At 45.1% G+C, this 27,362-nt stretch overlaps 1 long non-coding RNA gene across 2 annotated transcripts in view; it reads right to left on the bottom strand.

The window, feature by feature from the left end:
• LOC130276536 (uncharacterized) overlaps positions 1 to 27,362 on the bottom strand; it is a 96,717-nt gene that overhangs the window by 20,319 nt on the left and 49,036 nt on the right. Inside the window, exon 3 of one of the 2 annotated variants that reach the window (XR_008845160.1) lies at positions 12,904 to 13,010. The exons of the other annotated variant lie outside the window; for it this stretch is intronic. This is a non-coding gene — a long non-coding RNA (uncharacterized LOC130276536). The remainder of the gene's footprint in view (positions 1 to 12,903; positions 13,011 to 27,362) is intronic. 2 annotated transcript variants of the gene reach the window in all.

Genomic DNA, 27,362 nt, shown 5'->3' with positions numbered 1-27,362 from the left:
TAAGGGGTTAAACATTAATAACTCTGGAATGCTTTTAGTTATCATTCTGATTCCGAGATTGTTTTTTCGTGACATATTCTACTTTAACATGGTGGTAAATTTTTGTGGTAACTTGCATCCTTTCTTGGTGAAAAATCCCAAAATTTGATGAAAAAATGGAAAATTTAGCATTTTTCTAACTTTGAAGCTCTCTGCTTCTAAGGAAAATGGATATTCCAAATAATTTTTTTTTGATTCACATTTACAATATGTCTACTTTATGTTTGCATCATAAAATTGACAAGTTTTTACTTTTGGAAGACACCATAGGGCTTCAAATTTCAGCAGTAATTTTCCAATTTTTCACAAAATTTTCAAACTCACTATTTTTCAGGGACCAGTTCAGGTTTGAAGTGGATTTGAAGGGTCTTCATATTAGAAGGGTCTTCATATTAGAAATACCCCATAAAAGACCCCATTATAAAAACTGCACCCCCCCCCCCCAAAGTATTCAGTCAGCGTTTTAACCCTTTAGGTGTTTCACAGGAATAGCAGCAAAGTGAAGGAGAAAATTCACAATCTTCATTTTTTACACTTGCATGTTCTTGTATACACAATTTTTGAATTTTTACAAGGGGTAAAAGGAGAAAATGTATACTTGTCTTTGTAGCCCAATTTCTCTCGAGTAAGCACATACCTCATATGTCTATGTAAAGTGTTCGACGGGCGCAGTAGAGGGCTCAGAAGCGAAGGAGCGACAAGGGGATTTTGTAGAGTACGTTTTTCTGAAATGGTTTTTGGGGGGCACATGGCATACCATTTTGGAAACTAGACCCCTTGAGGAACGTAACAAGGAATTAAGTGAGCCTTAATACCCCACAAGTGTTTCACGACTTCTGCATATGTAAAAAAAAAAAAAAAATTCACTAAAATGTGTGTTTCCCTTCAAATTTCACATTTTTGCAAGGGTTAATAGCAGAAAATACCCCCCAACAGTTGTAAAAAAAACACATGGCATACCATTTTGGAAACTAGACCCCTTGAGGAACGTAACAAGGAATAAAGTGAGCCTTAAAGGGGTACTCCGGTGAAAACCTTTTTTCTTTTAAATCAACTGGTGGCAGAAAGTTAAACATATTTATAAATTACTTCTATTAAAAAATCTTAATCCTTCCTGTACTTATTAGCTGCTGAATACTACAGAGGAAATTCTTTTCTTTTTGGAATGCTCTCTGATGACATCACGAGCACAGTTCTCTCTGCTGATGTTATTATAATAATAATAATGCTTTATTTATTGTTGTCCTTAGTGGGATTTGAACCCAAGTCCCCAGCACTGCAAGGCAGCTGTGCTAACCACTGAGCCACCATGCTGCCCTTAGCATACATCTGCTATGCATCTGCTATGCATGGTTGCTAAAATGGACAGAGATGTCAACAGAGAGCACTGTGCTCGTGATGTCATCAGTGTTCCAAAAAGAAAGGAATTTCCTCTGTAGCATTCAGCAGCTAATAAGTACTGGAAGGATTAAGATTTTTTAATAGAAGTAATTTACAAATATGTTTAACTTTCTGCCACCAGTTGATTTAAAAGAAAAAAAGTTTTCACCGGAGTACCCCTTTAATACCCCACAGGGGTTTCACGACTTTTGCATAATGATGGACGTCAAGTGTGGACGTCAAGTGCCCTGCGGTCGAACTACAATGCTCAGAAGAGGAGGAGCGCCATTGAGCTTTTGAAAAGTGAATTTGTTTGGAATGGTAGTCAGGGGCCATGTGCGTTTACAAAGCCCCCTGTGGTGCCAGAACAGTGGACCCCCCCACGTGACCCCATTTTGGAAACTACACCCCTCACAGAATTTAATAAGGGGTGCAGTGAGTATTTACACCCCACTGGCATTTGACAGTTCTTTGGAACAGTGGGCTGAGCAAATGATAAATTAAATTTTTCATTTTCACGGACCGCTGATCCAAAAATCTGCCAGACACCTGTGGGGCGTAAATGCTCACTGTACCCCTTATTACAATACGTGAGGGGTTTAGTTTCCAAAATGGGGTTACATGTTGGGGGTCCATTGTTCTGGCGCGATGGGGGCTTTGTAAACACATGTAGCCTTCAATTCCGGACACATTTTCTCCCAATGGCGCTCCCTCTCTTCTGAGCATTGCAGTTCGCCCGCCGAGCACTTTACATCCACATTTGGGGTATTTTCTTACTCAGAAGAAATGGGGTTACAAATTTTGGGGGGCTTTTTTCCTATTTTCCCTTGTGAAAATGAATTTAGGGTAACCAGCATTTTTGTGAAAAAATTTTTTTTTTTTACATTTTCCCTTCCAACTTTAACGAAAATTTGTCAAACACCTGTGGGGTGTTAAGGCTCACTATAACCCTTATTACATTCCGTGAGGGGTGTAGTTTCCAAAATGGGGTCACATGTCGGTATTTATTTATTTTTGTTTATGTCAGAACCACTGTAAAATTAGCCACCCCTGTGCAAATCACCAATTTAGGTGTGCTCTCACTCCTGAGCCTTGTTATGCGCCCACAGATCATTTTACGCCCACATATGGGGTATTTCCCTACTCAAGAGAAATTGCGTTACAAATTTTGGGGGTCTTTTTTTCCTTTTACCTCTTGTGAAAATAAAAAGTAAAGGGCAACACCAGCATGTTAGTGTAAAAAAAAATTTTTTTACACTAACAGGCTGGTGTGGACCCCAACTTTTCCTTTTCATAAGGGGTAAAAGGAGAAAAAGCCCCCCAAAATTTGTAGTGTAATTTCTCCCGAGTACGGAGATACCCCATATGTGGCCCTAAACTGTTTCCTTGAAATACGACAGGGCTCCGAAGTGAGAGAGCGCCATGCGCATTTGAGGACTAAATTAGGGATTGCATAGGGGTGGACATAGGGGTATTTTACACCAGTGATTCCCAAACAGGGTGCCTCCAGCTGTTGCTAAACTCCCAGCATGCCTGGACAGTCAGTGGCTGTCCAGAAATGCTGGGAGTTGTTGTTTTGCAACAGCTGGAGGCTCCGTTTTAGAAACACTGCTGTACAATACGTTTTAATTAGTTTTTTATTGGGGGGGACAGTGTAAGGGGGTGTATATGTAGTGTTTTACCCTTTATTATGTGTTAGTGTAGTGTAGTGTTTTTAGGGTACATTCACACTGGCGGAGATTTACAGTGAGTTCCCTGCTAGGAATTTGTGCTGCGGTGAAAAATTTGCCGCAGCTCATACTTTAAGCAGAAAACTTACTGTAAACCTGCCTGTGTGAATGTACCCTGTATGTTCACATGGGGGGGCAAACCTCCAGCTGTTTCAAAACTACAACTCCCAGCATGTACTGACAGACCGTGCATGCTGGGAGTTGTACTTTTGCAACAGCTGGAGGCACACTGGTTGGAAAACCTTCAGTTAGGTTCTGTTATCTAACTCAATATTTTCCAACCAGTGTGCCTCCAGCTGTTGCAAAACTACAACTCCCAGCATGTACTGATCACCGAAGGGCATGCTGGGAGATGTAGTTATGCAACAGCTGGAGGGATCGCAACTACAATTCCCAGCATGCTGGGATTTGCAGTTTTGCAACATCTGGAGAGCTACAGTATAGAGACCACTGCAAACTGTGGCCCTCCAGATACTGCAAAACTACAAATCCCAGCTTGCCCAGACAGCAAACAGTTGTGTGAGCATGCTAGGAGTTGTAGTTTTGCAAGATCTGGAGGGCTATAGTTCAGAGACTACCATATAGTGGTCTCAAACTGTAGCCCTCCAGCTGTTGCAAAACTACAACTCCCAGCATGCCCAAACAGCTGTCTGGGAATGCTGGGAGTTGTAGTTTTGCAACATCTGGAGGGCTACAGTTTGAGACCACTATATGGTAGTCTCTGAACTATAGCCCTCCAGATCTTGCAAAACTACAACTCCTAGCATGCTCACACAACTGTTTGCTGTCTGGGCAAGCTGGGATTTGTAGGTTTGCAACATCTGGAGAGCTACAATATAGAGACCACTGCAAACTGTGGCCCTCCAGATGCTGCAAAACTACTAATCCCAGCTTGCCCAGACAGCAAACAGTTGTGTGGGCATGCTAGGAGTTGTAGTTTTGCAAGATCTGGAGGGCTATAGTTCAGAGACTACCATATACTGGTCTCAAACTGTAGCCCTCCAGCTGTTGCAAAACTACAACTCCCAGCATGCCCAAACAGCTGTCTGGGCATGCTGGGAGTTGTAGTTTTGCAACATCTGGAGTGCTACAGTATAGAGACCACTATATAGTGGTCTCGGACTGCAGCCCTCCAGATGTTGCTAGGCAACTTACCGGCTTCCGTCGGATCCAGGGAGCCTGCTGCACGACATCGCCGCCCGCCGATCTCCGACGCTGATCGTCGCCTGCAGCCTCCGCAGATGGGTAAGTGGACTCCGGCGCCGGTCCTCAGTCGATTCCCCGTCCTGCCCCACCTATTGTGGGTGGGCAGGACGGGGAAAACGAAAGTTAACCCCCCCGCCCCCGATCTGCTATTGGTGGTCGTGTCTAGACCACCAATAGCAGGGATAGGAGGGGTGGCCCCCCTGCCACCTCACTCCTATCTCTTCAGGGGGTTGTGGGTGTCTTAGACACTTGCGATCCCCCTTATATTCCGGGTCACCGGGTCACAATAGACCCATAATGACCCGGAATCGCGCAAATCGCAAGTGTGAATTTCCGATCGCCGACATGGGGGGGGGGGTCTGATGGGGGGGGGGGGCATTTGCGCGGGGTGACTGCTGATCGATATCAGCAGTAACCCCGGTCCGGTCCCCGCCCAGCGCGTGGCGGGGACCGAAATTCCCACGGACGTATGAGTACGTGCCTGGTCCTTAAGTACCAGGGTGCAGGGACATACTCATACGTGCCTGGTCCTTAAGAGGTTAAGCATTAATAACTCTGGAATGCTTTTACTTTTCATTCTGATTCCGAGATTGTTTATTCGTGACATATTCTACTTCATGTAAGTGGTAAATTTTTGTCGATACTTGCATCATTTCTTGGTGGAAAATTGCTAAATTTGATGAAAATGGACATCCCAAATAAATGTTATATTGATTCACATATACAATATGTCTACTTTATATTTTCATCATATTGACATGTTTTTTTTTTTTTGGAAGACACCAGAGAGCTTCAAAGTTCAGCAGCAATTTAAAAAAAATTCACAAAATTTTAAAATCGGAATTTTTCAGGGACCAGTTCAGTTTTGAAGTGGATTTGAAGGGCCTTTCATATTAGAAATACCCCACAAATGACCCCATTATAAAAACTGCACCCCTCAAAGTATTCAAAATGACATTCAGTAAGTATGTTAACTCTTTAGTTGTTTCACAGGAATAGCAGCAAAATGAAGGAGGAAATTCAAAATCTTCGCATGTTCTTGAAGACCCAGTTTTTGAATTTTTACAAGGGGTAAAAGGAGAGAAATCTTCCTAAAATTTGTAACCCAATTTCTCTCGAGTAAGGAAATACCTTATATGTGTATGTCAAGTGCACTAGAGGGCCCAGAAGGGAAGGAGCGACAATGGGATTTTGGAGAGTGATTTTTTTTTAAATGTTTTTTGGGGGGCATGTCACATTTAGGAAGCCTTTATGGTGCCAAAAAAAAAAAAAAAAAAAAACCACATGGCATACTATTTTGGAAACTACACCCCTCAAGAAAGGTAACAAGGGGAACTGACTGTGCATGCTGGGAGTTGTAGTTTTTCAACAGCTGGAAGGCACACTGGTCGGAAAACCTTCAGTTAGGTTCTATTACCTAACTTAGTATGTTCAAACCAGTGTGCCTCCAGCTGTTGCAAAACTACAACTCCCAGCATGTACTGATCACCGAAGGGCATGCTGGGAGATGTAGTTATACAACAGCTGGAAGTACGTAACTACAACTCCCAGCATGGCAAGACAACTGTTTGCTGTTCGTACATGCTGGGAGTTGTAGTTTTGCAAGATCTGTTTAGAAACCACCGCACAGTGATCTCCAAACTGTGGCCCTCCAGATGTTGCAAAACTACAAATCCCAGCATGCCCAGACAGCAAACAGCTGTGTGAGCATGCTAAGAGTTGTAGTTTTGCAAGATCTAGAGGGCCACAGTTTAGAGACCTCTGCACAGTGATCTCCAAACAGTTTGCTGTCTGGGCATGCTGGGATTTGTAGTTTTGCAGCATCTGGAGGGCTACAGTTGAGAGACCACTGTATAGTGGTCTCCAAACTGTAGCCCTCCAGATGTTGCTAGGCCACACGGGGGGGGGGGGGGGGAGAGAGGATCGCAGCCACCGATCGCCAGTAAGGGACCTCCCAGCCGCCGGTGACAGGACAGTTTCCCCCGTTTTGCCCAGATTACCGTTGGTGGGCAGAACGGGGGCACTGAATTTTAACCCCCCCTGCCCCCAATCTGCTATTGTTAGGTCGCTTCTGACCCGCCAATAGCAGGGATAGGAGGGGTGCCACCTAACTACTATCCCTTCAGGGGGACGGCGTGTCTTGGACACCCCCGATCGCCCTTATTTTCCGGGTCACAGGGTCACTGGAGACCCGTATGACCCGGAATCGACACAGATTGCCGGTCTGAATTGACCGTCGATTTGCGGCAATCGCCGACATAGGGGGGGGGGGTTTGTCTTAGGACCCCCTGGGCGATATGCCGGGATGGCTGCTGTTAGATAACAGCAGCCGTCCCGGCCCACTCACCCTGTCCGGTGAGTAAAACATGATAGAAACTAAACAAAATTTGGTAGTGGTATAATCAGGCTGAACTAAAGAATCCAAACAACATGTTGACCACAAGATGAATGGCGAAAACGAACCCAAATCATTTTTTTTTTTTTTTTTTTTTTTCAATTTCACCTCACATGGGCCTTTAGATAGAAAAATAAGAGTTAGAAAGTGCAGAAACTAATAAAGACCTTATTTATGGTATGTACTTTTTTGGCTGAAATTATTTTGGCTACCAGTCCTTTTGGACAAGTAGTTTTTTTTTTGTTTGTTTGTTTTAATTTCCACACCCTTGAAGGGGGGAATTTATCATTAGAGTTGGAGATAGGAGTTCAGGAGTGGAGTGCAAATACTGTGAGGAGAAGCCAAGGGAGAAGAAAATCTCAAAATACTACAGCCATTCCAATCTCTAGAAGACCATGGCACACAGGTGAATGTCAAAGCCTGGCAGTGAGCAAAGCTCTTGGGGAAAATCATGTCTTCACTCAGTCAAGTTAAATCTCTCCAGTCAGCATGAGCTGCTAATATTCTGAAAGCTGCAGCAACAGCAACTACAACTCCCAACAAGGTGTCAGGCTCCTCGGGTCACACTCTGCACATCCCTCTGCACTAAAGCTTGTCAATGATTCAGTCATTTCAGCAACAGTAAATATAGTTATCCGTAACCTTACATTTGTGTATTCATTACTCTGTGGCTGGCCCAGAAGAAGCTATCTCATCCTCAGGATGTGGAGGTTAGCAGTGCCCTAGTGTCATAAACTTTATCTTACACCCTCACCATTAGTGGCACCACAGCCTTGTATGCACACTGTAGTCATCACATAAGCAAGTTTTAGTTGTGGCAAATTGCACCAGATTTATGGCACTTTTTAAAGGATTAATCTGCCCCACAGTTGTCACTTTTGCAAAAATGACCACCTCTAATGACCACATAAATCCTTCTTGAAATACTACTGTTCTACCCTCAACACCCACTGCAATAGAGAAACAATCTAAAGAGTACTGGGAGCTGGAATACATAAGCTGGTATTACTAAATAACAATGCCCTTTGGACAAGCCAACTGAACCTTTTATGACTGGTTGCTATAACATCACATTGTATATCCTGGTATAAATCAGCTAGACATTCTCTTCTGAGGAAATTAGGTTTAGCTAATAGTATTAATCATTTGTAGACAATGATATAATGCATTTGCCTATAAGAGTAAGTGATATAGTTTATTATGTGTAAATTTCCAATTCAATAAGCTTATCACCCATCACTGACTGCAAGTATAAAGCACTAAAGGTGCAGTGTTGACACAGCATTTGATGTGGCATAGTTTACATATGGTTAGAAAGATATCATTTTAATTAAACTGATTTTCCATTGCCAAACAATGGGAATTGGTGTTGATATCTGAGAATTACATACTAACCCTTTCATTAATGAATGATTGAAAAGAACGTGTTATCAGTTGTATGCTGCTGTAGTGTTTCAGAGTGAGGTCTGGTCTACACTGTGACTTTTTATTTTAACTATTAAGCTACAGCTGGAGTCCAAAGCAATACACTATGTTGTATGCAAGCTGGACTATAGCTGTCGCTCATTAGTTAACCCCTTAGGGACTCAGCCCATTTTCACCTTAAAGGGGCACTCCGGTGGAAACTTTTTTTTTTTATCAACTGCAAGAAAGTTAAATAGATTTGTAAATTACTTCCATTAAAAAATCTTAATCCTTCCAGTACTTATTAGCTGCTGAACACTACAGAGGAAATTCTTTTCTTTTTGGAACACAGTGCTCTCTGCTGACATCATGAGCACAGTGCTCTCTGCTGACATCTTTGTCCATTTTAGGAACTGTCCAGAGCAGCATGCTATGTTGCTATGGGGATTTTCTCCTACAAACAGACAGAGATGTCAGCAGAGAGCACTGTGCTCGTGATGTCAGCAGAGAGCACTGTGTTCCAAAATGAAAATAATTTCCTCTGTAGTATTCAGCAGCTAATAAGTACTGGAAGTACTGTTTATCTTTCTGGCACCAGTTGATCTAAAAAAAATTAAAAATTTTCCACCGGAGTACCCCTTTAACCCCTTAAGGACCAGGCCATTTTACACCTTAGGACCGGAGCGTTTTTTGAACATCTGACCACTGTCACTTTAAGCATTAATAACTCTAAGACGCTTTTACCTATCATTCTGATTCCAAGATTGTTTTTTCGTGACATATTCTACTTTATGTTATTGGTAAAATTTTGTCGATACTTGCATCGTTTCTTTTTGCATTTTTCTAACTTTGAAGCTCTCTGCTTGTAAGGAAAATGGATATTCCAAATAAAAAAAAAATTATTCACAAATACAATATGTCTACTTTATGTTTGCATCATAAAATTGACGTGTTTTTACTTTTGGAGGACACCAGAGGGCTTCAAAGTTCCGCAGCAATTTTCCAATTTTTCACAAAATTTTCAAACTCACTATTTTTCAGGGACCAGTTCAGGTTTGAAGTGGATTTGCAGGGTCTTCATATTTGAAATACCCCACAAATGACCCCATTATAAAAACTGCACCCCCCAAAGTATTCAAAATGACATTCAGTCAGCGTTTTAACCCTTTAGGTGTTTCACAGGAATAGCAGCAAAGTGAAGGAGAAAATTCACCATCTTCATTTTTTACACTCGCATGTTCTTGTAGACCCAATTTTTTAATTTTTACAAGGGGTAAAAGGAGAAAATTTATACTTATATTTGTAGCCCAATATCTACAGGACATACCTCATATGTTCATGAAAAGTGTTCGGCGGGCGCAGTAGAGGGCTCAGAAGCGAAGGAGCGACAAGGGGATTTTGGAGAGTATGTTTTTCTGAAATGGTTTTTGGGGGGCATGTTGCATTTAGGAAGCCCCTATGGTACCAGAACAGCAAAAAATCCCCACATGGCATACCATTTTGGAAACTAGACCCCTTGGGGAACGTCACAAGGGGTAAAGTGAACCTTAATACCTCACAGGTGTTTCACGACTTTTGCATATGTAAAAAAAAATATATATTTTTTCACTAAAATGTGTGTTTCCCCCCAAATTTCACATTTTTGCAAGGGTTAATAGCAGAAAATACCCCGCAAAAATTGTTAACCCCATCTCTTCTGAGTATGAAGGTACCCCATAAGTGGACCTGAAGTGCACTACGGGCGAACTACAATGCTCAGAAGAGAAGGAGTCATATTTGGCTTTTGGAGAGCAAATTTTGGTCGGGGGGCATGTCGCATTTAGGAAGCCCCTATGGTGCCACAACAGCAAAAACCCCTCACATGGCATACCATTTTGGAAACTAGACCCCTTGAGGAAAGTAACAAGGAATAAAGTGAGCCTTAATACCCCACAGGGGTTTTACGACTTTTGCATATGTAAAAAAATATATATTTTTTTTCACTAAAATGTGTGTTTCCCCCCAAATTTCACATTTTTGCAAGGGTTAATAGCAGAAAATATCCCCCAAAATTTGTAACCCCATCTCTTCTGAGTATGAAGGTACGCCATAAGTGGACCTGAAGTGCACTACGGACAAACTACAATGCTCAGAAGAGAAGGAGTCATATTTGGCTTTTGGAGAGCAAATTTTGCTCGGGGGGCATGTCGCATTTAGGAAGCCCCTATGGTGCCAGGACAGCAAAATAACCCCCACATGGCATACCATTTTGGAAACTAGACCCCTTGAGGAACGTAACAAGGGGTACAGTGAGCATTTACCCCCCACTGGTGTCTGTCAGAACTTTGGAACAGTGGGCTGTACAAATTTTTTTATTTGCACAGCCCACTGTTCCAAAGATCTGTCAGACACCAGTGGGGTGTAAATTCTCACTGCACCCCTCATTACATTCCGTGAGGGGTGTAGTTTCCGAAATGGGGCCATATGTGGTTTTTTTTTTTTTTTGCGTTTGTCAAAACCGCTGTAACAATCAGCCACCCCTGTGCAAATCACCTCAAATGTACATGGTGCACTCTCCCTTTTGGGCCTTGTTGTGCGCCCCCAGAGCACTTTGCGCCCACTTATGGGGTATCTCTGTAGTCGAGAGAAATTGCATTACAAATTTTGGGTATCTCTTGTCAAAATGAAAAGTATAGGGCAACACCAGCGTGTTAGTGTAAAAAATTTATTTTTTTACACTAACATGCTGTTGTAGACCCCAACTTCACCTTTTCATAAGGGGTTAAAGGAGAAAAAGCCCCCCAGAATTTGTAACACAATTTCTCCCGAGTACGGCGATACCCCATATGTGACCCTAAACTGTTGCCTTGAAATACGACAGGGCTCCGAAGTGAGAGCGCCATGCGCATTTGAGGCCTGAATTAGGGATTTGCATAGGGGTGGACATAGGGGTATTCTACGCCAGTGATTCCCAAACAGGGTGCCTCCAGCTGTTGCAAAACTCCCAGCATGCTTGGACAGTCAACGGCTGTCCGGCAATACTGGGAGTTGTTGTTTTGCAACAGCTGGAGGCTCCATTTTGGAAACAGTGGCATACCGGACGTTTTTCATTTTTATTGGGGAGGGGAGGGGGGCTGTGTAGGGGTATGTGTATATGTAGTGTTTTTTTTACTTTTTATTTTATTTTGTGTTAGTGTTGTGTAGTGTTTTTAGGGTACAGTCACATGGGCGGGGGATTACAGCGAGTTCCCGCTGCGAGTTTGAGCTGCCGCGCAAAATTTGCTGCATCGCAAACTTGCAGCCTGATACTCACTATAAGCCCCCTGCCCATGTGAATGTACCCTGTACATTCGCAGGGGGGAGGGGACCTCCAGCTGTTACAAAACTACAACTCCCAGCATGCACAGTTTATCAGTGCATGCTGGTAGTTATAGTTTTGCAACAGCTGGAGGCACACGGTTGGGAAACACTGAGTTAGGAAACAGACAATGTTTCCCAACCAGTGTGCCTCCTGTTGTTGCAAAACCACAACTCCCAGCATTCTCAGGCATGCTGGGAGTAGTAGTTCGGCAACATCTTTAGAGCCAGATGTTGCCGAACTACAACTCCCAGCATGCTGGGAGTTGTTGTTTTGCAACATCTGGAGGACTAGTTTGCAGACCACTAATACAGTGGTTCCCAATCTGTGCCCTTCCAGATGTTGCAAAACTACAACTCCCAGTATGCCCTTACTGTCCAGGCATGCTGGGAGTTGTAGTTCTGCAACATCTGAAGGGCCAGATGTTACAGAACTACAACTCCCAGCATGCCTGGACAGTAAGGGCATGCTGAGGATGTGTAGTTTTGCAACATCTGGAAGGGCACAGTGGTCTCCAAACTGTGGACCTCCAGATGTTGCAAAACTGCAACTCCCAGCATGCCCAGACGCCAGGGGCTGTCTGGGCATGCTGGGAGTTGTAGTATACCGGGTCCCATTACAGCAATGCATGTCGCTTTACGGCGACGTGCATTGCTGTAAAGGGCCCGACCGCGGCTGAAGATCTACTCACCTGTCGCCGCCGCCATCTTCCTCGCCGGGATCCGGGTCTTCAGGGGCGAGGTAAGTACCGGGGCTGGTCCCCAGCACTCCCCCGTCCCCCGCCGCATCCTCCGGTCTTCCTCCCGTCCTCTCCGGACTTCCAGGGGCCGGGCAGGACGGGAGGAAGTAACCGCCCCCCCTCCTGCGATTGGTCGGTTAGTAAACCGACGGATCGCAGGGGATCGGAGGAGGTGGCAGGCTTGCCACCTCACTCCGATACTTCAGCATGGTCCTGGCTGTCTGTGACAGCCGGGATCATGCGAAATTACCGGGCGGTCGGGTCCCAGAGACCCGATCAGCCCGGTATCGCCGCAGATCGCAAGGGCGATTTCCCTTGCGATTTGCGGCGATCGCCGACATGGGGGGCCTACATGGCCCCCCTCGGCGTTTGCCCTGGATGCCTGCTGAAGGATTTCAGCAGGCATCCAGTTCCGATCTCTGCCCGGCGCGCGGCAGAGATCGGAAATACAACAGGACGTTCTCTAACGTCCTTGGGCATTAAAGCCCAGGTAGTGAGGACGTTAGAGAACGTCCTATGTCCTTAACAGGTTAAGGACCTCTTATTCTGATTCCGAGAATGTTTTTTCGTGACATATTCTACTTTAACATACTGGTAAATTTTTGTTGTTACTTGTATCCTTTCTTGGTGAAAAATTCCCAAATTTATGCATTAATAACTGAGATGCTTTTACCTTTCATTCTGATTCCGAGAATGTTTTTCCGTGACATATTCTACTTTAACATACTGGAAAAATTTTGTCATTACTTGCATCCTTTCTTGGTGAAACTTTGAAACTTTCTGTTTGCAAGGAAAATGGATATTCCAAATAAATGATATATTGATTCACAAATATAAAATATGTCTACTTTATGTTGGCATCATGAAGTTTACATGTTTTTACTTTTTGAAGACATTAGAGGACTTCAAAGTATAGCAGCAATTTTCTCAATTTTCACGAAAAATTCTAAATCTGAATTTTTCAGGGACCAGTTAAGTTTGAAGTGGATTTGCGGGGCTTTTCTGTGAGAAATACCCCATAAAAGCATTCAAAATGACATTCAGAAAGTTGAAAATCTTAATTTTTTACACTCGCATGTTCTTGTAGAGCCATTTTTAAAACATTTTATAAGGGGTAAAAGGAGAGAAATTCCTCCCAAAATTTGTAACCCAATTTCTCTTGAGTAAGGAAATACCTCATTTGTAGATGTAAAGTGTTCTGCAGGCGCAGTAGAGGGCTCAGAAGAGAAGGAGCGACAATGGGATTTTGGAGAGTGAATTTTGCTGAAATGGATTTTGGGGGGCATGTCGCATGGTGTCATAACAGGGGAAAAAAAACATGGCATACTATTTTGGAAACTACAGCCCCCAAGGACCATAACAAGGTGTACAGTGAGCGTTAACACTCCACAGCTGTTTGACGACTTTTCGTTAAAGTCAGATGTGTAAATGAAAAAAAATGTCACTAAAATGCTGGTTTTACCCCATATTTTACATTTTTATAAGGGATAATAGGAGAAAATGCCCCCCAAATGTGTTTTTTTTTATCAGAAAATTTTTATTGAACATTTTGTTTTTTACAAACAAACAACAAAGCAAAACAAAACCACGACCACCCCTCCCCCCACCCACAGAACCTCACCCCCCCCCCCTTGGTTCCTGTGTCGTACCCTCCCTCCCTAAAGGATGGAGAGAAACCCCCTGAAAATGTGTAACCCCATTTCTTCTGAGTATGGAAATACCCTATATGTGGATGTCAATTGCTCTGCTGGCGCACTACAATGCTCGGAAGGCTTTTGGAAAGCAAATTTTGCTGAAATGGTTTTTTGGGGGGGGGGGGGGGCATGTCGCATTTAGGAAACCCCTATGGTGCCAGAACAGCAAAAAAAAAAAAAAAAAAACACATGGTATACTGTTTTGGAAACTACACCCCTCAATGAACATAACAAGGGGTACAGTGAGCCTTAACTCAAGTCAGATGTGTAAATGCAAATAATTTTTTTCTACTAAAATGCTGGTTTTTCCCCAAATTTTACATTTTTACAAGGAGTAATAGGAGAAAATGCCACCCCAAATTTGTAACCCCATTTCTTTTGAGTATGGAAATGCCCCATATGTGGATGTAAAGTGCTCTGTTGGCGCACTACAATGCTCAGAAGAGAAGGAGTGCCATTGAGCTTTTGGAGAGAGAATTTGTTTGGAATGGAAGTCGGGGGCCATGTGCGTTTACAAAGCCCCCATGGTGCCACAACAGTGGACCCCCTCACATGTGACCCCACTTTGGAAACTAAACCACTCACAGAATTTAATAAGGGGTGAGAATTTACACCCCACTGGCGTTTGACAGATCTTTGGAACAGTAAGCTGTACAAATAAAAAATAAAATTTTTCATTTTCAAGGACCAGTGTTCCAAAAATGCACCCGTGGGGTGTAAATGCTCACTGTACCCCTTATTAAATTACGTGAGGGGTGTAGTTTCCAAAATGGGGTCACATGGGGGAGCGGTCCATTGTTCGGGCATCATGGGGGCTTTGTAAACATACATGGCCTTACATTCCGAACAAATTTTCTCTCCAAAAGTCCAATGGCGCTCCTTCTCTTCTAAGCCCTGTAGTGCGCCAGCAGAGCACTTTACATCCACATATGGGGTATGTTCTTACTTAAATGGGGTTATACATTTTGGGGGGCTTTTATTTTTCTATTTTCCCTTGTGAAAAAGAAACTCCGGACCGGAGCGCTCGCTTCCCCGCTCCCCCTTTCCGGACACAGGATCCCTTGTGTCGGGGACGCGGCTGCCGTGGCGGCTGGTCCCCGCTCACGTCCCGCGTCCCTGTCTGACTTACCTGGCTCCTCGTTCCCGGCGCAGACTGGCTCTGCCTTCCGGCGCACGCGGCCCCGCTCTCTAGGGCGCGCGCGCACCACCTTATGTACATTTAAAGGGCCAGCGCACCATTGATTGGTGTGCTGGCTAATTATCCCTGCCTCCTTCCCTAATAAAAGTCTCCTGCCCCTTCCTGCCCTTGCCAGATCTTTGTGCCCTAGTGCCTTTGAGAAAGCGTTCCATACTGTGTATACTGCCCTGACCTCTGCTACGTCCGACTACGCTCCTGCCTGCTCCCTGTGTACCACACCTTATCAGCTACCAGTGAGGTCGAGTTGCTAATGGAGGATACGACCTGGTGGTTATCGCCGCAGCAAGTCCATCCCGCTTTGCGGCGGGCTCTGGTGAAAAACCGTAACCACTTAGAACCGGTCCTCTAGTACAACCCGCGTCATCGCCTCTCTGGTCCAGAGGATCCACTACCAGTCCTGCCGGTACGTTACACCAGCATTTTAGTGAATTTTTACATTTTTTTTCCCCATACAATTTTAACGAAAATCGTTAAACACCTGAGGGGTGTTAAGGCTCACTATACACCTTGTTATGTTCCGTGAGGGGTGTCGTTTCCAAAATGGGGTCATATATTTATTTTTTTGCGTTTATGTCAGAACCGTTGTAAAATCAGCCACCCCTGTGCAAATCCCCAATTAAGGCCTCAAATTTCACTCCTGAGCCCTGTTATGCGACCACACACCATTTTGGGCCCATATAATGGATATTTTCGTACTCAGGAGAAATTGTGTTACAAAATTTTGGGGGTCTTTTTTTCCTTTTGTGAAAATGAAAAGTATGGGGCAACACCAGGATGTTAGTGAAAAAAACTAATTTTTTTACAATAACATGCAAGTGTAGACCCCAATTTTACCTTTTCATAATGGGTAAAAGGAGAAAAAGCCCACCAAAATTTGTTAGGCAATTTCTCCCAAGTATGGAAATACCCCATATGTGGCACTTAATTGTTGCCTTGAAATACGACAACGCTCCGAAGTGAGAGAGCGACATGCGCATTTGAGGCTTAAATTAGGGACTTGCATGGGGAGGGACCCGGTTGCAAGAATAACACTTGCCTCCGATACCAAAATTACCCTACGGCAGTGCTTCCAAAACAGGGTGACTCCAGATGTTGCAAAACTCCCAGCATGCCTGGACAGTCAACCGCTGTCCGGCAATACTGGGAGTTGTTATTTTGCAACAGCTGAATGCTCCGTTTTGGAAACAGTGCCTTACCAGACGTTTTTCATTTTTATTTGGGGGGGGGGGGGGGGGGGCGTAACTGTGTAGGGGTATGTGTATATGTAGCGTTTTACCCTTTATTTTGTGTAAGTGTAATGTAGTGTAGTGTTTTTAGGGTACATTCACACGGGCGGGGGTTTACAGCGAGTTTACCGCTGGGAGTTTGAGCTGCAGCGGAAAATTTGCTGCATCTCAAACTTGCAGGGAGAAACTCACTATAAACCCCCACCCATGTGAATGTACTCTGTACATTCACATGGGGGAGCAAACCTCCAGCTGTTACAAAACTACAACTCCCAGCATGCCCTTTGGCTGTCATGATGCTGGGGGTTGTAGTTATGCAACAGCTGGAGGCACACCGTTTCCAAAACACTGAGAGTTTTTTATTTAACTCAGTGTTTCGCAACCAGTGTGCATCCAGCTGTTGCAAAACTACAACTCCCAGCATGTACGGTCCATCAGTGCATGCTGAGAGTTGTAGTTTGCAACCGCTGGAGGGACACTGGTTGCGAAACACTGTTTTAGGTAACAAACTCAGTGTTTTGCAACGAGTGTGCCTTCAGCTGTTGCAAAAAGCTACATCTCTAAGCATGCCAGGACAGCCAAAGGACATGCTCGGACTTGCAGTTATGCAACAGCTGGAGGCATACTACTAAAACTCCCAGCATGCCCTTAGCCTGCCCGTGCATGATGGGGGTTGTAGATATGTAAAAGCTGGAGGGAAAAAAATGTGCCTCCAGCTGTTGCATAACTACAACCCCCAGCATGCACAAACTACCAAAGGGCATGCTGGGAATTGTAGCTGTTGCATAACAACTCCCAGCATGCCCTTGTGTGCATGCTGGGAGTTGTTGCTAAGCATGTTACGGTATGCGCTCCGGCCGCACAAGCTGGCTGTGAGCGCATGGTCCCGTTACCTGCTTCTGCCGGCGGGGCTGGGATTCGCATCCCAGTCCGTCACTCACCAGGTGCTTCTCCTGCCCCGCCTCTGCCTCTCTGCTCCGGCGCGCGTGTTCCCGTCCCCTAGGGGGCACGCGGGCCGGAGATTTAAGATTTAAAGGGCCAGTGCGTCCATTAGTGTAGTACACCTGTGGCTCATTGATAAATTCCTCCTCCTCCCACAGAGAAAGCATTCCTGAGTGTTGCCTTGCCGTGTATCTGATCCTTTGCTCTGTGACCTGACATTGCTCCTCTGCCGCCTGCCTACTAGCCTCCTGCTACGGCCTGACTACGCTACTGTGCCGCCCATTCTGACCTTCTGCTATCCTGACTACGAGCTACCTTATCCCTCCTGTGCCTCGCATGTGGTCGAGCCGTGCCAGGGGTAGCGACCTGGGTGCCGCCTGCCGCAGCAAGTCCATCCCGCTTTGCGGCGGGCTCTGGTGAAAACAGGCTGCACCTTAGACTCCGCTCCCTGGTACGGTCTGAGTCATCTGCCACACAGGGCCAGCGGATCCACATCCACCGTTGTTCCTGTCTTCTGAAACGTGAGTGTTGCAGTAAGCTCCAGCCATGGATCCCACTGAGGTACCCCTGCCTGAAGTTGCGGATCTTCCCTCAGTTGTGGTAGGTCAGTCTCAGCAATTGGCGAGACAGGCGCAGCAACTTACCCAACTGTCTACTATGATACAACAGCTTTTGGCCTTGCAACAGCAGCAGCACCCGCAACATGTCTCACTCCCTCCTCCAGCTCCTGCAGTGTCTTCTGGCTCCCAGCTATGTCTACAATTACCCTCTAAGTATGATGGTGATTCCAAGTTATGCAGAGGATTCGTTACACAGTGCTCCATGCATTTGGAGCAAATGTCTGAACTGTTTCCGATGGAACGTGCTAAGGCCTTTGTTATCAGCCTACTGACTAGAAAAGCCCTGGCCTGGGCTTCACCCGTTTGGGACCGTGGTGATCCGGTAGCTTCCAACCTGACTGCTTTTATGGCAGAATTTAGCCGTGTCTTTGAGGAACCCACACGTGCCTCTTCTGCTGAGATGGCTTTGCCGAACCTATGTCAAGGGAATTCTTCTGTTGGTGACTACACGGTTCAATTCTGCACTCTCGCCTCAGAACTAGCATGGAATGATGAGGCCTTGTGTGCCTCATTCAAAAAAGGACTGGCTAGCAGGATTAAAGATGCCCTGGCTGCATGTGATCCTTCTTGTTCTCTGACTGAACTTATCCACCTGGCCACACGTATTGATGTGCGTTTTGCTGACAGGCAGGAAGAACTGCGCTTAGGGAGGGAACCTGCTCGAACACGGAGATATCCTCGCCTGGCACCCGTGTTTCAACGTCCACCTCTACAGTTTCCTGCTCCTCTTGCAGAAGAGGTTATGCAAGCGGATCGTTCCCGTCTTACGCAACAGGAGAGATCACGACGACGCAGTTAGAATTTGTGTTTGTATTGTGCTAGCCTGGAACACTTCCTCAAAGACTGTACTGTACATCCACAGTATCCGGAAAATGCTCGCACCTAGGGCATGTAGGAGAGGCGTTCCTAGGTGTGAATACCACCCCTCCTCGCTTGACAATTTCTGTACAAGTCTTCGCTTCTGCCAAGTTTTCATTCAGCGCTACAGCATTTTTGGATTCTGGATCTGCAGGTTACTTTATTGATGCTTCTTTCGTCCACAAATATCATCTTCCTGTTACTCGACTTGCCAAGCCTTTGTTCATCTCCTCTGTTAATGGACAAAATTTGGACTGTAAGGTGTTATTCTGTACTGAGCCTCTCGTCATGCAAGTGGATGTTTGAATAAAGAAAATATTGAATTCTATGTACTGCCTCAATGTACTTCTGAGATTCTTCTTGGCCTTCCTTGGCTCGGACGTCACTCTCCGCAAATAGATTAGAGAACTGGAGAAATTATTCACTGGGGACAGTTCTTTCAAAATCTTTGTCTCAGTCCAGTCCAGCCTAAAGTTGTTTCTCGTCCTTCTCCTTTGCCTGGTCTGCCTCCACCTTACCAAGATTTCTCAGCCTGTTTCTTGCAGAATACGTCAGAGTGTCTGCCTCGACATCATCCTTACGACTGTCCTATTGATCTTCTGCCTGGTACCACTCCTCCTTGCGGAAGGATATACCCTCTATCGGTTCCTGAGACCAAGGCCATTGCTGAGTATATCCAGGAGAATCTCCAAAAAGGACTTCTTTGTAGGGAAGAAGGATGGCTCACTCCATCCATGCATTGACTACAGGGGACTGAACAAAATCACGGTCAAGAACCCTTACCCACTACCTCTTATCTCAGAACTTTTTGACCATCTACGTGATGCCAAGGTCTTCTCCAAGTTGGACTTACGTGGAGCGTATAACCTCATTTTGTATCCACAAGGGAAATGAATGGAAGACGGCCTTCAATACTCGTGACAGACATTTTGAGTATCTCGTAATGCCTTTTGGTCTCTGCAATGCTCCAGCCGTTTTTCAAGAGTTTGTAAATTATATCTTCTGTGATCTTCTCTATACCTGTATTGTCGTATACCTAGATGACATCCTGATCTTCTCTTCCAACTTAGAGGAGCATCGTACTCATGTCCATCTGGCTCTTCAGCGACTACGGAAGAATCATCTCTAAGCCAATCTGGAGAAATGTCTGTTTGAGAAATGTAGTCTTCCCTTTCTTGGCTACATTGTCTCTCATCTGGGCCTGCAGATGGATCGAGATAAATTGTCTGCAGTGTTGGATTGGCCTCGTCCTTCGGGCCTGCTTGCTATTCAATGCTTTCTGGGATTCGCTAACTATTATCATCAATTTATCCCACATTTTTCGTCCTTGGTTGCTTCAATTGTGGCTCTCACTAAGAAGGCTTCTAATCCTAAGTCTTGCCTCAAGAGGCTGAAGAGGCCTTCTCCTGTTTAAAGTCTGCATTTGCCACTCCTCCCTTGCTTACAAACCTGATCCGGAGAGGCCCTTTGCTTTGGAGGTAGATGCTTCATCTATTGGAGTGGGTGCCGTTCTTACTCAGAAAAATGGGAGAAAAGGGGTGGGGTGCACAGCTAAAGAGGGTGCCACACCCCCCAACTTACAAAGTAAAAACAAAAGGAAAAATAGCCAGCACAACCATCTAATACACAGGTGCCCGCTGCTGTGGCAAATACAAAATGTACAAAAAAGAAAGTCACAACAGCACTCTTGGTCAAAAAATGGAGGCTCTTAGCGCACTTTTTGATCAAAATGTGTCCCCCCATCCACCACGCGGAGGTGGCCTCATATCGGATGGGAGCCTAACATGATAACTCACCTCTGCTGTAATCTACCTCTCCTCTGCTAAGTAATCATGTTGCACCTGTATTGGAAACTTGATGTCAGTTTCGGCTGCAGAGACCAGTGGGCCTATCTGAAAGGAGCTTTGTGTTATTTGCAAATGTATATTTAAACCTCTCAGTACGGTAATATCACTGCCATGACTAAGAGCTTATGCTTTAAACGCGTTGGCGTTTCACTTTGATTTTAAAGTGACATGTCACCACTCACTTCCACCACCGAATTATATTATTAACTAGCTGAGAACCCGGCGTTGCCCGGTTTTTCCTTCCTAATCCTTGTTGTGGAGGAAAATCAACAGAGGAAGCTTTTGACTTCATATGCCGTCCTCATATATTGTTATCCTATCCCAACCCCATATCTTGTCTTCATATCCCGACCTCATATCCCAACCTCCTATCCCGTCCTTCTATCCTGTCCTCCTATCCCGTCCTCCTATCTCGACCTCCTATCTCGACCTCCTATTCCGACTTCCTATTCCAACTTCTTATTCCGTCCTCCTATCCCATTCTTCTATCTCGACCTCCTATCTCGGCCTCCTATCCCGACTTCCTATTCCGTCCTCATATCCCATCCTCATATCCCGTCCTCCTATCCCGACCTCATATCCTGTCCTCATATCCTGACCCATAATATGTGTACCAGGTATTGAAATATCTCCAGCCATACGGAAGTTATCTCGGAACATATATTTCTCATTGATTTGCATGAGACTTTAAACGAAAACCCCGACCCTCACAAATGGGGGTAGTTAGGGGTAAAATTAACTATCCTATATTTTAAGTGGACATATAAGTAACATGTGACCAAGTATTATCGAAATATCTCCAGCCGTTTGGAAGTTATGCAGTAACATATATTTCCCATAGACTTGTATGGGACTTTAAACAAAAACCTCACCCCTGGCAAATGGGGGTGAGTAAGGGTTAAATTACCTATTCTATGTTTGTTGTTGACATATAAGTAACATGTGTGCCAAGTTTCATGTTAATATCTTTAGCCGTTTGGACGTGATGCTGGAACATACATACACACACACACACATTGGCCCTCATTTACTAAGAGTGTCGGGTTTATCTCTGAGTGTTTCTTGATTTACTCCGTGTATTTTTCTCCCTGATTTACTAATGTGTTGTACAAGGAAAAAAAATTGTGTTGCACGGGTTGGAAATTGTGTCGCAGGGTAATTTGTATATATGCCCCCCCGCAGCGCAATCACATGCCCCCAGCAGCGCATGTGTATATATATATATATATATATATGCTTATGACTTGATAAAGGGAGGAATCCCGAAAGCTTGTCTCTACAAAATCTTGTTAGTCCAATAAAAAAGGTATTACAAGATACTGCAACTACCGATGATTTTGCTTTTTGCATCACTGGACTAATACGGCTACTCCTAACTAATCTATATATATATATATATATATATATATATATATATATATATATATATATGCCCCCCGCACAGCTCTATCATATACCCCACGCAGCGCATGTGTACATATATATATCCCCCCCGCATAGCGCTATTATATACCCCCCGCAGCGCATGTGTACATATATATATCCCCCCACATAGCGCTATTATATACCCCCCGCAGCGCATGTGTACATATATATATATATCCCCCCCGCATATCGCTACTATATATCCCCCGCAGCGCATGTGTACATATATATATCCCCCCGTATAGCGCTATTATATACCCCCTGCAGCGCATGTAGATATATATTATATATGCCCCGCACAGCGCATCTATATATATATGCCTCTGAAGCGCTAGTAATGACTAATGACGGGCATTCTGGGAGTTGTAGTTTTGCAACATCTGGAGGTCCGCAGTTTGGAGACCACTGTGCTTATCAATGATAGCGCTTCAGAGGCATACGTATATAGAAGTGGGGGGACCAGACATATAGCGTTATCTGGTCCCCACTGTCCTTTGGATAGGGGATAAGATGTCTAAGCACCGGAGAACCCCTTTAGCTCCCACCATCCTTTTTTTTTTTACTGTCCCTGCCTATTGCCCTTCTATCCCTAACCCCCTCCCTGCTTTAAATTAATTTTTTTTACCATATTAAAAATGCCTTTTTGTCTGCCTGGTAGTGTGCTCCCTACCAGGCAGACTTCCCCAGCAGGCACGACGTCACTGATGCCTGCTGGGGGGCACACTTCCGCCCTTAGTTCATCTACACAGGGTGCTTCCAGCTGTTTCACCACTACAACTCCCAGCTTGTCTTGACATCTATTGGCTGTCAGGGCATGCTGGGAGCTGTAGCGGTGAAACAGCTGGAGGCACCCTGTGTTGAAAACAATAAAACAATAAGTTAGGGCCATGGGGCACTACTCCGTTCCGTTCCCCCCGCCCTCGTGTTTAAATCCCGAACCCCACTCTCCCCCAACCCCCATGTAAAAACCTTGAACCCCGCACTCCCCTAAAGATAGATACATACTGCAGAGTCCAGCAGCGGGTGTGCAGAGGTAGCAGTGGCGGCGACATGTGCGGGAGGAGTGGCTGTGTGAGCCCAGGGAGCCAATGCGCTCGCTCCCGCCTGTCTGATTGACAGGCAGGGAGCGAGTGCCGGCTGAGTGAATAAGGACCGATGCCCAGCCGGCATCAGTCCGAATTCAGGTGTGGCGTCACGCCAGCCTGCAGCCGGCCACTAGGAGGGAGACCCCTAGTGGCCAGTTTTCAAACTAAAATTAAAAGGTTTTAATAAAAAATAATAATGAAAATATATTAGAGATATATTGTAGTACATATGTACTACAACATATCAAAAAAAATGTTGATGACAGTGCTCATTTAAGTTTTATTGTACTTGCACCTTGGGAGCTGGATTTTCCTCTTATTCTCTGCCTGAATCCTCCGGGAAAATCCTTTGTGCCTGCCAGATTGAGACGTAAGGTACTGAAATGGGGCAATTCTTCCTTGACAGCATGACATCCTGGAATATGCAAGACTCTACTTCTAATCTCCCGGCACTACTGGTGGCCCCATCTTGTACGTGATGTTTCTGATTTTGTTTGTTCCTGTGAAACTTGTGCCAGTGACAAAACCCCTTGACAGAGACCTGCAGGACTCTTACAGCCTTTACCCATTCCAGAGACTCCCTGGCCCCATATTGCTATGGATTTCATCACCGATTTGCCACCATCTCATAATAACACTGTCATTTGGGTCGTTGTAGATCGGTTTTCCAAGATGGCTCATTTCATTCCTCTACCAGGTCTTCCTTGTGCTCCACAGCTGGCAAAGTACTTCTTGCTGCATGTCTTTCGTTTACATGGTCTTCCTCTGCATATCGTTTTGGATTGTGGTGTGCAGTTTGTCTCTAAGTTCTGGCGAGCCCTTTGTAACCGTCTGGACATCAAGCTGGACTTCTCCTTGGCCTACCACCCTCAATCCAATGGTCAGGTGGAGAGGGTTAATCAAATCCTTGAGACTTATCTTCGGCATTTTGTTTCAGCTTGACAAGAAGATTGGGTCACCCTTCTCCCCTGTGCTGAATTCTCTTAAAATCATAAGGAGTCCACAAGGTTGTCTCCCTTTTTTGTTGTCTACGGACTCCATCTCCGTTCTTCTCTTCCTCTCCCAGTTTCCTCCGGTGTGCCTGCTGTTGATGAGCTGGTCGGTGACTTCACCATCTGGCAACAGACCCAACAGTCGTTATCCCAGGCTTCTTCACGCATGAAGGTGCAAGCTGATAAAAGTAGAAGACATCCTTTGTCCTTCTCTCCTGGTGACATGGTATGGCTTTCATCCAAGTATATCCGCTTCAAGATACCCTGTTACAAGCTTGGTCCTCGCTACCTTGGTCCCTTCCAGATTCTACAACAAAAATGAATCCTGTCTACACTGTCTACCTGCTACCTTACGAATTCCCAATTCCTTCCACGTCTCTCTCCTCAAGCCTCTTGTCATAAACCGGTTTTCTCAAAGGAATCTTGTCTCCACACCTGTCTCCGGCTCTTCTGATGTCTACAAAGTTAAACAGATTCTTGCCACTAAAACCGTTAGAGGTAAACAATTTTTCTGGTTGACTGGGAGGGTTACAGTCCTGAGGAGAGATCTTGGGAGCCTGAGGAGAATATCCTGGACCGTGACCTTCTCAGGAGTTTTCTGAGTCGTAAAAGGAGGGGGAGACCAAAGGGGCGTTCTGTTACGTTATGCGCTTCGGCCTCACACGTTGGCTGTGAGCGCATGGTCCCATTACCTTCTGCTACCCACATGCGAATCCCAGTCAGTCACACACCAGGTGCTTCTCCTGCCCTCGCCTCTCTTCCTCTCTGATCCGGCGCGCATGTCCTGGCCCTTTAAGATTTAAAGGGCCAGTGCGCCCATTAGTGAAGTACACCTGTGGCTCATTGATAAATTCCTCCTCCTCCCACACTTCCCTGACGGATCTTTGTTGCCTTGTGCCTGAGAGAAAGCATTCCTGAGAGTTGCCTTGCCGTGTATCTGATCCTTTGCTCTGTGACCTGACCTTGCTCCTCTGCCTCCTGCCTACACTACTGTGCAGCCTGCCCTGACCTTCTGCTATCCTGACTACGAGCTGCCTTATCCCTCCTGTGCCTCGAATCTCCTCAGCCATCTGTGTGGTTGAGCCATGCCAGTGGTAGCGACCTAGGTGCCGCCTGCCGCAGCAAGTCCATCCCGCTTTGCGGCGGGCTCTGGTTAAAAACCAGCGGCATCTTAGACTCCGCTCCCTGGTACGGTCAGAGTCATCTGCCACACAGGTCAAGCGGATCCACATCCACCGGTGTTCCTGTCTTCTGAAACGTGAGTGTTATAGCGCATTGAAAATCCTCCTGCCGTCGCCACCACCACCTCCGCTCCTGGGGCCCTGATCCTGCCGCCAATGCCAGGGATCGGGGGCCCCAGGCTCAGGTACACACTCCCGACACCCGCTCTCGCCCTCCGGAGGTGGTGGAACCGGTGCTGTTAGGGACACCCCCATAGCAGCCGTCTTGATTCACCTCCCACCTCCCTCCTGCTGTTAAAGGATGATAGGCACCGTCTCGGTCAGCACCTATCATCCTTTTTTTCCGGGTCACCGGGGAACTGATTGACCCGGAATTGCCAACTTGCCAAATTACCGACTTCAGGACCCCCAGGCGTTGTCACGGGTACGCCCTGAATCCTTAAGGATCGGGGATGCCATGCGTCCCCAAGAGGTTAAAGAGGTACTCTGGTGGAAAACATATTTTTTATTTTATTTTTTCAAATCAACTGGTGCCAGAAATTTTTATCTTTTTAGTACTTATCAGCTGGTGTATACTTCTAGGCATACTAGCAAAGAGCACTGTGGTCAGACAAAAAAGAATCATACAACTTTCTTTGTAGTATACAGAAGCTGATAAGTACTGTAAGGATTAAGATTTTTAAATAGAAGTAATTTACAAATCTGTTTAACTTTCTGGTACCAGTTAATCCGAAAACATTTGTTTTCCACCGGAGTACCTTTAAAAATCAATTAGAAGAAATATGAAAAGTTCCAGTGTAGCCCTGGCCTAGATCATACATAACTGTTGTAGGGGAGCCTGTCCCTATGTCACCAAACTGATGATAGATTGCCTTTAAAATTACAAACCCTGACAGCTTTATATTAGTGAATTATTTTACTTTATAATTTTTTTTATTTTATAGTATTTTTTTTAACATTTATTTTATAGTATATTAAGGGGGAGATTTATCAAAAACTGTGCAGAGGAAGAGTGGTGCAGTTGCCCATGGCAACCAATCAGATCGCTTCTTTTATTTTTAAAAAGACCTGTGAAAAATAAAAGAAGCAATCTGAGGCATGGGCAACTGCATCACTCTTCCTCTACACAGGTTTTGATAAATCTCCCCCTATATGTCTATTAAATGGAATATGTGTACAAATGTGTGCAATTTGCATAACTCCCATTGCCTTTATTGGGAGCTGCACAAACTGCATAGCCCTGTGGGCTGCTATGTGTGTGTAACACCGGAAGTGACATAAACAGCATAGCTCGTGGGGCTATTCCATTTGCATAACTCCCATTAAGCCGGCTTCAAATTTCGGAGTTTCTGGCCAAAGATTCTGAGTGATGCCAACTGAATCAGTTGGTGCTAAGACTATAGCAGAATTTTTCATGCAGATTTTCTGGGTGGAAGGTCTGCCTTAAAAACTCTCCAGTGTGCACTATGCAGCGGAATTCCATTGCCAGCAATAGGACTCCGCTGCACCGGAATTTCTGAGCGGAATTTCAAAACGGCATTTCTGTACTGTTAACTTGGCCTGAAAGTCAATAAGAGTTACACAAATTGCATGACTTCACTGCTTCGGCTGCTATTGGCTTTCCTGACCACCTCCAGCCTGCAAATAGGCGAGGAGCAGAAAGTAACAAGGTGGGACAATCCCTTTAAGGACACAGTCCATTTTGGCATTGAGGATGCAGCCAATTTTCATTTTAGCATTTTAATTTTTTCCTTCTCACCTTTAAGAGACATGGGGGGGGGGGAGATTTATCAAAATCTGTCCCGAGGAAAAATTGAACAATTGCCCATAGCAACCAATCAGATCACGTCTTTAATTTTTCAGAGGCCTTGTTAAAAATTAAACAAGTGATCTGATTGGTTGCCATGGGCAATTGGACAACTTTTCCTCTGCAGAGGTTTTGATAAATCTCCCTCATGGGGTTGATTTATCAAGTGGTACAGTTGCCTATAACAATCAGATTTCCTTTAATTTTTAAAAAGGCCACTAAAAGAATTAAAGAAGCAACTGATTGGTTGTTATGGG

Source organism: Hyla sarda, chromosome 1, assembly GCF_029499605.1.
Source record: "Hyla sarda isolate aHylSar1 chromosome 1, aHylSar1.hap1, whole genome shotgun sequence".
NCBI lineage: Eukaryota > Metazoa > Chordata > Amphibia > Anura > Hylidae > Hyla > Hyla sarda.
This window is presented reverse-complemented; position numbering and strand designations above follow the sequence as displayed.